The sequence below is a fragment of the Macaca mulatta genome, chromosome 2 (genome assembly GCF_049350105.2).
Source record: "Macaca mulatta isolate MMU2019108-1 chromosome 2, T2T-MMU8v2.0, whole genome shotgun sequence".
Classification (NCBI taxonomy): Eukaryota; Metazoa; Chordata; class Mammalia; order Primates; family Cercopithecidae; genus Macaca; species Macaca mulatta.
In genome coordinates, this window is record NC_133407.1 from 86,977,722 (window position 1) to 86,989,860 (window position 12,139).

General features: G+C 38.6%; 1 protein-coding gene and 1 pseudogene across 6 annotated transcripts in view; one reads left to right on the forward strand and one right to left on the reverse strand.

Annotated features, from left to right (window-relative positions):
* Positions 1-12,139, forward strand: part of NAALADL2 (N-acetylated alpha-linked acidic dipeptidase like 2) — a 1,473,645-nt gene that overhangs the window by 674,482 nt on the left and 787,024 nt on the right. The window lies entirely within an intron of this gene.
* On the reverse strand, positions 6,641-7,306 carry LOC100425579 (elongation factor 1-beta pseudogene; annotated as a pseudogene).

Sequence of the window (12,139 nt, forward strand, 5' to 3'; positions counted from 1 at the left end):
TACAATCCCACCAACAGTGTAAAAGTGTTCCTATTTCTCCACATCCTCTCCAGCACCTGTTGTTTCCTGACTTTTTAATGATTGCCATTCTAACTGGTATGAGATGGTATCTCATTGTGGTTTTGACTTGCCTTTCTCTGATGGCCAGTGATGATGAGCATTTTTTCATGTGTCTGTTGGTTAGACCTAATACCATAAAAACCCTAGAGGAAAACCTAGGTAATACCATTCAGGACACAGGCATGGGCAAAGACTTCATGTCTAAAACACCAAAAGCAATGGCAACAAAAACCAAAATTGACAAATGGGATCTAATTAAACTAAAGAGCTTCTGCACAGCAAAAGAAACTACCATCAGAGTGAACAGGCAACCTACAGAATGGGAGAAAATTTTTGCAATCTACTCATCTGACAAAGGGCTAATATCCAGAACCTACAAAGAACTCAAACAAATTTACAAGAAAAAAACAAACAGCCCCATCAAAAAATGGGCAAAGGATATGAACAGACATTTCTCAAAAGAAGATATGCATAGGGAGTTTTTTATTCTTTTACTAGATATGTTGCTTTAGACAAATCACTTAGTTTCTTAAGCTTTATTTTCTCTATTAGAAAAATAACAGTATAAGTTAGGGTTGTATTCAGCTGCAAATACAGTAGTCTCCCTTTATCCATGGGGATACATCCCAAGGGCCCTCCCCCAGTGGATGCCTTAAACCTTGAATAGTTCTCAACCCTACAGATACTGTTTTTATCCTAGGATCAGCCAGGATCACCTGATTATCTGCTTCAGGTAATCCTGGCTCATCAAGCCATGAAGATCTTGATGTTTTAGTATAGGAACAGATGATATTGATGACTAAGAGGTGGGTAGCATATACAGCACGGATACACTAGACTAAGGGATTATTCACACCCTGGGTAAGGTGGAGTGGGACACATAAAAATTTCATCGTGCTTTTCAGAATGGTGTGCTATTTGAAATGTTATGTTTAGATAACATTTGACCTGACTGTAGATAACTGAAACTATAGAAAGTAAAATCGGAGATAAGGGAGGGTTTTTGTAACAGAAAACCTGGGTATAGAGGCCTAAAAAATAGAGGCAACTTTTCTAAGCCAGGATGTCCATAGTGTAAAGTAGTCTGGCTAGCCAATGCTATCATCAGGACTCCATCCTTTGTATGCTCTCTGTTTGAGATTGTAGCACCATGGCCACAAGAGAGCTGTTAAACCTCCAAGGGTTTTGTCCACATTCCAGAGGGAAAGAAATAACAGAATTTTCTTCCTGATGAGATTTTATCCTTTAATAAAAAAGGGGGATTCATCCCTAGCTGACTTCTCTCTATACCTCATTAATGAGAATTCTGTCACATAACCTCCCATAGCTGCAAGAGAGCCAGAAAAATCAAGCATTAAGCTTTCTGGATTCTATAATAGAGGAAGACAAGAGAGAAAGTGGTTGAGAAAGGGTGTTGATTAATCTGTAATATGGCCCGCAATTAAATACAAGTCCTCAAATGTTGTTTTGTTCAATATTATTTTGTTATAATGCTGATGACAAAAATAAATAATTCCTAGCTGGGGCCACTCTCTGTGTGGAGTTTGCATATTTTTTTCCATGTCTGCATGGGTTTTCTCCAGGGACTCTGATTACCTCCCAAATTCCAAAGATGTGCATGTTAGGGTAATTGGTGTGTATACATGGTCCCAGTCTAAGTGAGCATGGGTGTGTGTGTGAATGCGCCCTGGAATGAAGTGGCATCCTGTCCAGTGGTGGTTTCCACCTTGTGACCCAACTGCCAGGATAGTCTCTGGCAACCCGTGATACTGAGCTGGACTAATTCGGTAAATAATTGTCTTACTTGATTTAATAATCTTTATTTATTTTATTTTATTTATTTATTTATATTTTTGAGATGGAGTTTCACTCTTGTTGCCTAGGCTGGAGTGCAATGGCGCGATCTCGGCTCACTGCAACCTCCATCTCCTGGGTTCAAACAATTCTCCTGCTCAGCCTTCTGAGTAGCTGGGATACTGACATAATAAATGGGTATTGTTTTTTTCCTAGGATCAGCCAGGATCACCTGATTATCTGCTTCAGGTAATCCTGGCTCATCAAGCCATGAAGATCTTGATGTTTTAGTATCAGAACAGATGATATTGATGAGTAAGAGGTGGGTAGCATATACAGCACAGATACACACTGTGTGCACCGCCATGCCTAGCTAATTTTTGTATTTTAGTAGAGACGATGTTTTGCCATGTTTAAAAATACATTTATTTTTAGTAGAGACGGAGTTTCACTGTGGTCTCGATCTCCTGACCTTGTGATCCGCCCGCCTCGGCCTCCCAAAGTGCTGGGATTACAGGCTTGAGCCACCGCGCCTGGCGGGTGCCTGTAGTCCTAGCTACTCAGGAGGCTGAGGCAGGAGAATGGCGTGAACCCAGGAGGCGGAGCTTGCAGTGAGCCGAGATCGCGCCACTGCACTCCAGCCTGGGCAACAGCGTGAGACTCCATCTCAAAAAAAAAAAAAAAAAAAAAAAAATACATTTAATGTTCACATTTATTTTAATGTTTAATATTAGAAGTGTTTTGGGTCTTCATTTCGAAGTTTGATGATGTTTTCTGACCAGAAATATACTGTGGGGCTATTGTTTTTATCAATTCATTCATGGGAAAACTAGTTTCATTAAACGTTTTGCTTAAAGTCACAGTTTCTGAAACCCTATTGATGATGTTAAGTGAGGAATTACCATACTATAAAGGTAAAGTTTTTTTTTTTTTTTTTAGATGTAACAGACTATGGTTATAGAAATAATATCAACTTAGGTGAAATGAATTAATATTGCCATTATGTTTTATTATGACCACATCTAATTGAGAGTGTTATCTTCAGTTCTGAGTGAACTAAGAGTTAATGTAGCTTCAAAACCATGTCAGCAGAATGTGAGTTGTGTTGAGAATATGTCATGTATTGAAGAGCTAAAAAAAACCAGGGTTGTTTACTTGGAGAAGAAGAAAGTTTAGTAGAGGCACAAGAGCTGCACACATATTTGAAGAAGAAAATATACTTAGTACGGGTTAATAAAGCTAGCATTAGTGAGGAAGACAGATATTGCATCAGTATAAAAGTATTTCTTAAGAACTAGTGATGTAAACTCCTCTTTCTGCTCAATAAGAAATGGCATAACAATTTACTGGGTCCTGTAGATTGAGGATGGGAAATTTTCATAGATGATGCATATGGTCCCATCCAACCTTAAGATTTGAAGATTCTTTTCATTTACACTTACAGCCAAATATGGGTAATTCTTCCATGACGTATTAGTTTTCTATTGCTGCATAACAAATGAACATAAACTTAGTGGGTTAAACAATACCCATTTATTATGTCAGTTTCCATGGGTCAGGAGTCAAGGCATAGCTTTGAGAGATCTCCTGTCCTGAAACCCAGGGTTTCACAAGACAGCATTCAAGTTTGGCCAGGTCGCATTTCTCTCTAGAGCTCACAGAACTGTGGAGGTGGTTATTGGCAGAATTCAGTTTCTTTTGGTCATAGAACTGAGCCTCTCAGCTCCTAGAGGTCACAGGTAGTCCCCTGTTCCATAACCTCTCCCCTGGCAGTCAGTATCATAGCAACTTTCTTCTTCAAGGTCAGCAGAAGAGTCTCTCAATCCAGTCAGCTAAGACAGGTTTACATAACATAATCTAACCATGGGAGCAACATCCTTTGTCATATTCTGTTATTTAGAAGCTAATTACACTCATGGAGAAGGGATTTACAAAGGTGTGGACTTTAGGTGGTGAAAATTCTTGGGAGTCACTCTAGGGTCTGGTTGCCACAAATGGTACTTGGGATTGAGTTCTGAAGTACAGTGAAGGTAAAACGTGACTGTGGCTTTCCCATATCCATTTGGCTCCAAAGCTTAATTAAGAACCAACTGAACATTTAAGGAGGAAGCCTAATGAAAGCAAAAGAGGCATTTTCATTTCTAATTGTAGATCATGTAAGTTGTTTCACACTGACTACTTTGTTTAGGGAGCACACAACTTGAAGGTCACAGGAGACTGTTTCTTGTCAAGATGTTACTCATTCGATAATAACTGAATTAGCAGAGAGCTCTCATACTCTAGATTCTATTTATAAGGGAAAAAATAGACAGAAAAATAATAAATACCAACTACAAACATAGTAGGGCTTTAATCACATTACCATTCTTTTCAGTCACTATCAACCTGACAAACGTGCCTGAAATAACCATTCAGTTTACCCAGACACCACAGGGTGGTGTCCATTTGAAAAGCCAAAGCAATTCTTGATGTATTCTTAGAGTTCAAGATAAATAGATGTGCTACTACTTTTCTACCCTCACCCCGGTTGCCATGTCTCCAAATATCTTCATCATGGACCTAGCATCTTAGAAAGTTACAGTGATGTAGGAGTCTTTCTGTATTTTCCTCAACTTCCTTCACTACTCTTACCCTATTGACAATTTATAACCCCTGCACCATCTGGGGAACAGACTGTTGGCTGCCAAGTAGACTCATTAACATTCCCCTCCAGGAACTCTTGCTGTTTAATTAGGCTGTCAGCTGGATTCAGGCAGTGAGAGCCTTAGGTGGCTGTGTAACAAATCCATGACTCCATGCATTCAGATGTCAAGGTCACTAAGATTCCCGCTTATACTCAATATGAGAAAAGGAATCCAGATCGTTGGTTGTTAAAATCCAAGTGATCAATGACTTCACTTTAAAGGGGACTTTCCGTAGTTAATTGAGATACTGAGTTATCCCACACTGAATTCGCAGCTGTGGCTGCTACATTGTTTGAGAATCCTCTAACCCCTGGGCCATCGTGTCTGGCATTCAGGCTTTCTTGTCAGAGATAGTCAATAGTGTTTGTAGAGTACATTCCAAACCCATACTGAAATTACTCTATGTGTCATAATTAAATGCGTCCAATTAATTAAGTTCTCTGAGAACAGATTACTAATAAGTGTTAGCCCTCTAGACATATTTGATTTAAATAAAACAATGGTTTCTTTTTTTTTTTTTTTTCTTTTTTTTTTTTTTTGAGACAGAGTCTCGCTTAGTCGCCCAGGCTGGAGTGCAATGGCGCGATCTCGGCTCACTGCAAGCTCCGCCTCCCGGGTTCACGCCATTCTCCTGCCTCAGCCTCCCGAGTAGCTGGGACTACAGGCGCCCGCCGCCTCGCCCGGCTAATTTTTTTGCATTTTTAGTAGAGACGGGGTTTCACCGTGTTAGCCAGGATGGTCTCAATCTCCTGACCTCGTGATCCGCCCGCCTCGGCCTCCCAAAGTGCTGGGATTACAGGCGTGAGCCACCGCGCCCAGCCTAAAACAATGGTTTCTTTTTCAATGGCAATTTGGTAAAATTCTACTATGATAAAAATGCTTCTCAGCTGAATGGTTTGGTTACTGTTGAGTAAACATTATCTAACCATCGTTAGTTTGAAGGAAAGGGAAAAACTTCATTAGGCAAAATGTGGAAACCTGGAGTTTTCTAAATCCAGAGACGAACCATCACCCATAGGTGTCAATCAATTCTAGTACCTTTTGGTTGATTAAGTATTCATCTGTCTACTGATTAAGTCATTTAATTTATTCATGTGTCAAATATTTATTGGTTATTCACCCTCAGCTAGGCCCTGGGCTCAATTCTATGAATATATTAGTAACTCAGTACAGGCAATGAGTAAGTCTCCATTCTACTGAGGGAGGCAGTTATTCATCTAAGAATCATGAAAACAAAGTATAATGAAACAATAAGTAAACATACCTACATCCATGAGATGTCATAATTGAGGGGCCAAATCTGCTGAATATGGAGGAATGATAAGTTGGGGGATGCCTAATCAACACTTGGTAGAGGGAGGCAGACAGAACCTTCTGAAAAGAGAAAAAGCACATGCAGACGCTCTCTGTGTCTGTGGGAGCAAGACATCTGTATGAAAGCTTGTAAGCTCATTTTTAGAAAAGAGGTGGAATTACGGTAAGTGAGGTCTAAGGAAAGGCTTTCTGAGTCTACCCAGGTTGTTAAACTATTTTCTCTATGGCAGCTAGAGTGTCACCTTTCAGCAGTATCCTTAATATTAGGATCTGTGCTGTTTCTTCGGGCTGTCTAAACCTAATCCTGGCGTTGGTGAAAAGAAGAAAGGAGTGAATAGTAGATGGCTCAGTTTTGCTTTTTCCTCCTACCTGCTAGTCTTAACTGAAAAAGAATATGACGAATCTTCGTATAATCCTCATAGTGAATTTAGAAGGAGTTGTCAGGGACATTGCTTTATAATGGGTTTCTTCTGGTGGTGTATTGGAAATGCTTGGCCCAAGAAATATTGTTATTAACCTTTAAATAAAATAATGACACTTTGTGTGAAGTCAGTTCTTTTTAAAGCTATTTTACCTGTTTCTGTATGTACATATTTCTTTATTTTTTCTTTAAACATATTTTTTTCATCTCTTTTTCCTGCAAATTTTTCAAAGGAAGTGAAATATTGTATTATCTCTAAATAATTGTTTTCTTGCTATTTACAGATGTGAACAGGAGACTTTGAGCTGTGTTTATGTATTATTTTCTTTCAAGTTTTTATTTTAAGTGCAATGATCTGGGGTGAATTTTAGGTCTTATGGAAAGCAGCCATATCCATGGACTACACAGAATCCTCAAAAGCAGTGACCTGCTCCTCCAGTGTATCTGTTCCAACTTTATCATCTTCACTGGATTTGAAGTATTTAAATTCCATTTGCCATCATAACTAGTTTAGAGGAGCCCTAGACTAAGCCGTTTGTTTGAATGCTTCTAACACATTCCTCTAGCTTTGCCATATCTGCCACATCATCCCACTGTTTCACATCTAGCACAATTGAAAATGGCAACAAGTGGACATTTTTGGGCTTTCTTTGATTCATTCTGGGCAAGCCATTCTTCCATTAGCCTCTTTGCTGCTTCACTTTCATCCTCCTTATCAGAGCCAAGGAGATCAATATATCATCATCTTTACTACTTGTAGCTCCGCTTCCTGTAGTGTCTTCAACATTAGCAGGAGCATATTTGCCCAAAGGTTTCTTCACTCCTGGCAGGCTGGACTTTTCTTTTCATGAGACTTGACGTGACTATACCAACACAGGGCAAGACACAAGTTCACAGGCAACGGGCCAGTGACTGCTTCCAATACTGCCACATCTGCTTATGATGGCACATAACCCTCGATGTAGCTCTTGTCTGCCAGGTAATTATTGAGCACGTGGAGGCCAGCAGGGCTTTTCAGGTCTCTGAAACCCATGATGTCAGTTATATCTGAGAGTTGGGTAGCAGCAAAATGAAAGAGCGCAAATTATGGGCGCCCCTGCTAAGAGAGGGGAAAAAAAGCTAGTTTCGGTTTGTTAAAACCCAAAGACACGCAGAAAGAAAACAAACCCCAACTGTATTTAGCAAGCTCTCACAGACTCTCTTTTCAAGAGAAAGATGAAAGTGCTCATAGGCTGCCAGGGAAATCATACTTGGATTTCAATATATAAAACTCCCCTTCCTATTTCACTTATAAACATATCTGTGGAGAAAGAAAGGAAGAAAAGTTCGTAAATACAAATAGAATTTCATCCACATGTTCCTAAAGTGCTGTGATGTGATTTCTGTTTATAGACTTCACTTATAAAAAAGGTTATAGAGTGTGAGCAATCTGTCAAATATTCCACAAATGGCAAGTGCTACATTTGATGGATAGGCATTGTTTTAAATATTTTCAATTAATGCCTTTGGTATGGATAGCTCTTTAAAATTAATCTTAATTGTATGAATAGTATGTTGTGTTTAATTATTAATATTGAACATTGTTAATATTTATACAAGTAACTTTACAAATATAACTCAAAATGATCTTTAATATCTGGGCATTGAAACTAATAGCCATACTATATTAGCTATTTCACTGTGTTAGCTACAAGTTATACATAGTAGGACAAGATCTGGGACTCAGGGTGGACCACAAGCTGATTGTGAGTTTATAAAGAAATTCTTCAGACTGGGAGCAGTGGCTCACACCTGTAATCTCAGCACTTTGGGAGGCCAAGGAGGGTGGATCACCTGAGGTCAGGAGTTCGAGACCAGCCTGACCAACATGGAGAAACCCCGTCTCTACTAAAAATACAAGATTAGCCAGGCATGATGGCACATGCCTGTAATCCCAGCTACTCAGGAGGCTGAGGCAGGAGAATGGCTTGAACCCGGGAGGTGGAGGTTGCAGTGAGCCGAGATCGCGCCATTGCGCTTCAGCCTGGGCAAGAAGAGCGAAACTCCATATCAAAAAAAAAAAAAAATCTTCAAAAAGGCATAATATTTTGGAAATTATATAAAGACATAGTAATGCAGTCATCCATTTTTCTTTCTTTTCTTAAAAAAATTGGAATAGGAGGTATTTAAGAGTAGAGCAGGGCAACAACCTCATTAAAATGCCAGAAAATATTACCAATGAGAAAAGCCTAAATAAATTGGAATTAGTTCATGTGCAGATGAAAAAGCTAATGGTCTTTCACAAGTCAATAATAATTTTAAGCAGCAAGGAAAGCATGTTATAAGCAGAAATCTGATCAGCTGGTTTTATTATTCAGTGAAAATAAAGTAAGAGAAAATAAATCTGCACTGGAATTTTAAACGGAAATATTATGTTTATTACATCTGTTGCTGTTACATGTGCTATATGTTTTCCTGTTTACAGTCTTCATTCACAGACACTTCCAATGTACAACTTTATAGCCTTCTGCTAGGGCTGGCTAAAGCGATGGCAAAAGAAAACAAGTACTCTAGACTGTTCCATGGATGGGGAGGGAGAATGTAAGTGGAAAGAAGGATATAGCAGTGCCCAAATTTGAATAAAAACTATCTAAACTTTAGATATTCCTTTCCTCAGTCTTAGGAAACTTAGATTATTTCTCTTGTCTTCCATTCATTTTCCAAATATAAGGAATAAAATCAGTTATTTAGTTTCACCTGCTCACTTGCACAAATATATATAGTTTTATACACCACAAAATTGTATATTGTAGTAAACCCATGAGCTTGTGCCCATGTAATTTTACCTGTATTAGCCATTCCTAAGTTGTACCAATGAAAGCCTTGCATTAAAGGAGATATATAGATGCACTTGGGTAAATATAGAAGTCTCCAACTGGATTAAAACAGATGGTATTTAACCACAACTGGAACTCATACATTATGGTAGCAGGAAAACTGGATCACAGGTGCAAGGGAAGCCCAGAAGTTTCTTGGTAAGTTTAAGAAAGAAAAGGGGGGAAAGGAGTCTTTATTTTCTTCTATTTAACATGAACAAAACCCATTTAATTACTGTTAGAACAGTGGAAGGAGATGATGTGTTAACGTTGAATGAAGAGAGGATAAATGTCTAGTGCTTTGAATCTTTTCTAATTTAGCATTATTATTTGGGTGAGGTAATAGAGACAGCAACTTAATCTTGAAGGAAAACTGCAGGAGCTTATTTTGGTTAAACAATGTACTTTTGCCATCCTGACAGGATTATTGATAGAGAAAAAAACTCAAGGTCACAGGCCTTGATATTTTCCTCATTCTACGGTAAACTTGTTTTTGGAGATTGTTGGCTCAGCTAGTTCTTTGCTAGATGCTGCGAAGATAAATTTGAACTTGGGCTTGTGACACCACTTAACTTGTAATAATGATTGTTATCAGTGCCTCTCCATCCTGTTTGTAGGGCTGGAAGTTTGGCTATGTGTGTGGTTGTTTTTCCAACTGTGAATGACATTGGAAATCCCCAGCTATTTCTTCCAAAGTGGTGGTTAGGAATTACTACTATCATTGAACTATAAATGCACTTATATTATTTAGGTCAAGAAAATGCTATTGATCCATTTGTCTCTAACTATAACGGGGCTAATTTTTTCATTTGATTTTATAAACTTAATCTTAACCAATCATTTAGCAAGAACCATTTAACTATCATATATATGTTTTAATCTGTTTTGGTTTGTGAAAATCCAAAGACACGCGGAAAGAAAACAAACCCTAACTTGTATTTAGCAAGCTCTCACAGACTCTCTTTTCAAGAGAGAGATGAAAGTGCTCATAGGCTGCCAGGGAAACCATGCTTGAATTTCAATATATTAAACTCCCCTTCCTATTTCACTTGTAAGTATATCTGTGGAGAAAGAGCTGAAGATTATTTAATAAAGAAATTTTTTACTTGGAAACTCTGTGATAAAAATGTATTTCATACTTATTTTTTCTACGCATATTTCTGTAAAATGGAGCTGCCTATGTTTTTTGTTTGTGAAAACAATATAAGTATACAGTTTTGAGAAAGTCAACTAGTAGGTAGAAGTTCAGGAAAAGGAGATAAAATAATTATAATGCAAAGGTAAACAGTCTGTTCACCTTTAAGTGACAGCTGAATTATTGCAATGTCACAGAGTAACTCAGCAGGATTTAGGATTATGAAAACATTTGTATCACTTATTAATTAAAAAGCATTTAAAAATTAAACAACTGATTTGATAAATATGAATGTAGCTGCCTAATATAGATAATATTTAAGCGTTATTGTTAACTGCTAAAAAGCTTGAGGAACAAATACTTCAAAAAATAGACTGGGCCGGGTGCAATGGTTCATGCCTGTAATCTCAACACTTTAGGAGGCAGAGTAAAATAAAAATAAACAGCCTGTTTTTGAGATACAGTCTTGTTCTGTCACCCAGACTGGAATGCAGTATTGTGATCACAGCTCACTGCAGCCTCCACCTTCTGGGCCCAAGCAATCCTCTTGCCTTAGCCTCTCCAGTGGTTGAGGCCACAGGAATATACCACTATGCCCCCATTATTTTTTTTTTTCACTTTTATTTTTTATAGAGATGGATCTCCCTACATTCCCCAGGCTAGTCTCAAACTCTTGGGCTAAACCAGTGCTCCTGCCTCTGCCTCCTACAGTGCTGAGATGACAGGCATGAACCATTGAACCCGGCCCAGTCTGTTTTTTGAAGGATTTGTTTCTCAAGCTTTTTAGCAGTTTAAAATAGCACTTTAAGATTATCTATATTAGGCAACTACATTCATATTTATCAAATCAGAAGTTTAATTTTTAAATACTATTTAACTAATAAGTGATACAAATATTTTCATAATCCTAAATCCTGCTGAGTTATTCTGTGACATTGCAATAATTCAGCTGTCACTTAATAGTCAAAATTCCGTGATGGGTAAAGCAATGTGAAGTTCAGAAATCCTGTATACCCGGGAACCAGGTCCATCCCAGGAATTTATTCTAGGTCTCTTCAACCTGTCGTCTAGATCTTACATAGGCTCTCTTTAGAGGCAGGAATCAAAAGCAAATCAGTTTATGAAGTTGTATTGTGAAGATGGTGATATTGTTTGGGTTAGGATAGAGATTTGCCATGAAGAAAATAGATGAATCTTGGGGAAAAGAAGAAAAAAACAACAACAAAACCACCAAGACAACAGGTTCAAACAATGTAGTTTCTTAAGAAATCAAGTGATGATGCTCATTACTCTAAGGTCCAAGTCCAGGATATGTTACTTATTTGGGATTGTATCAGTCAGGAAGCAGATCGTATACTCAAGTGGAGTAAAGATGTAGGCAAGTTTAGGCAAAGTGCCTCAGGGCTAGCAACCAGGGAGCCTTGACTGCCCTCTTCCTAAAGGGGAAGTGGCAGATGCAACAGTCTGAAAGGAGAGAGGTAGAAGACATTGCTGGAGTAGCTGTGGCCTTGAGTAAGGGACAGGGTCAACTTGCTGTGACTTATCAGGGAGGAAGCTTGGGGAACACACACTCTGACCTCACTCTCCTCCTGACCAGTTATCTCCAACTCTTGCCCCCCTTCGTTGGCCAAATCCAACTAGCAGCCAGAGAGAAAGTGATCTTATTAGCTCAAGTGATCTCATTAGCTCAAGTGATCTAATTAGCTCATACTTATTAGCTTCTCTGGGAACAAAGCAGCCTGAAGAAGGGTGGAGCTGATCTGGAGGGGCCAATGAAAACTCTCTGCATAGAAATCCTTCCTGGTGGAGCTGTTGGTAAAACTCCAACTAAATCGGCTTGGCTTTAAGTAGAAGGAAGCTTTTTTTGTTACCTTAA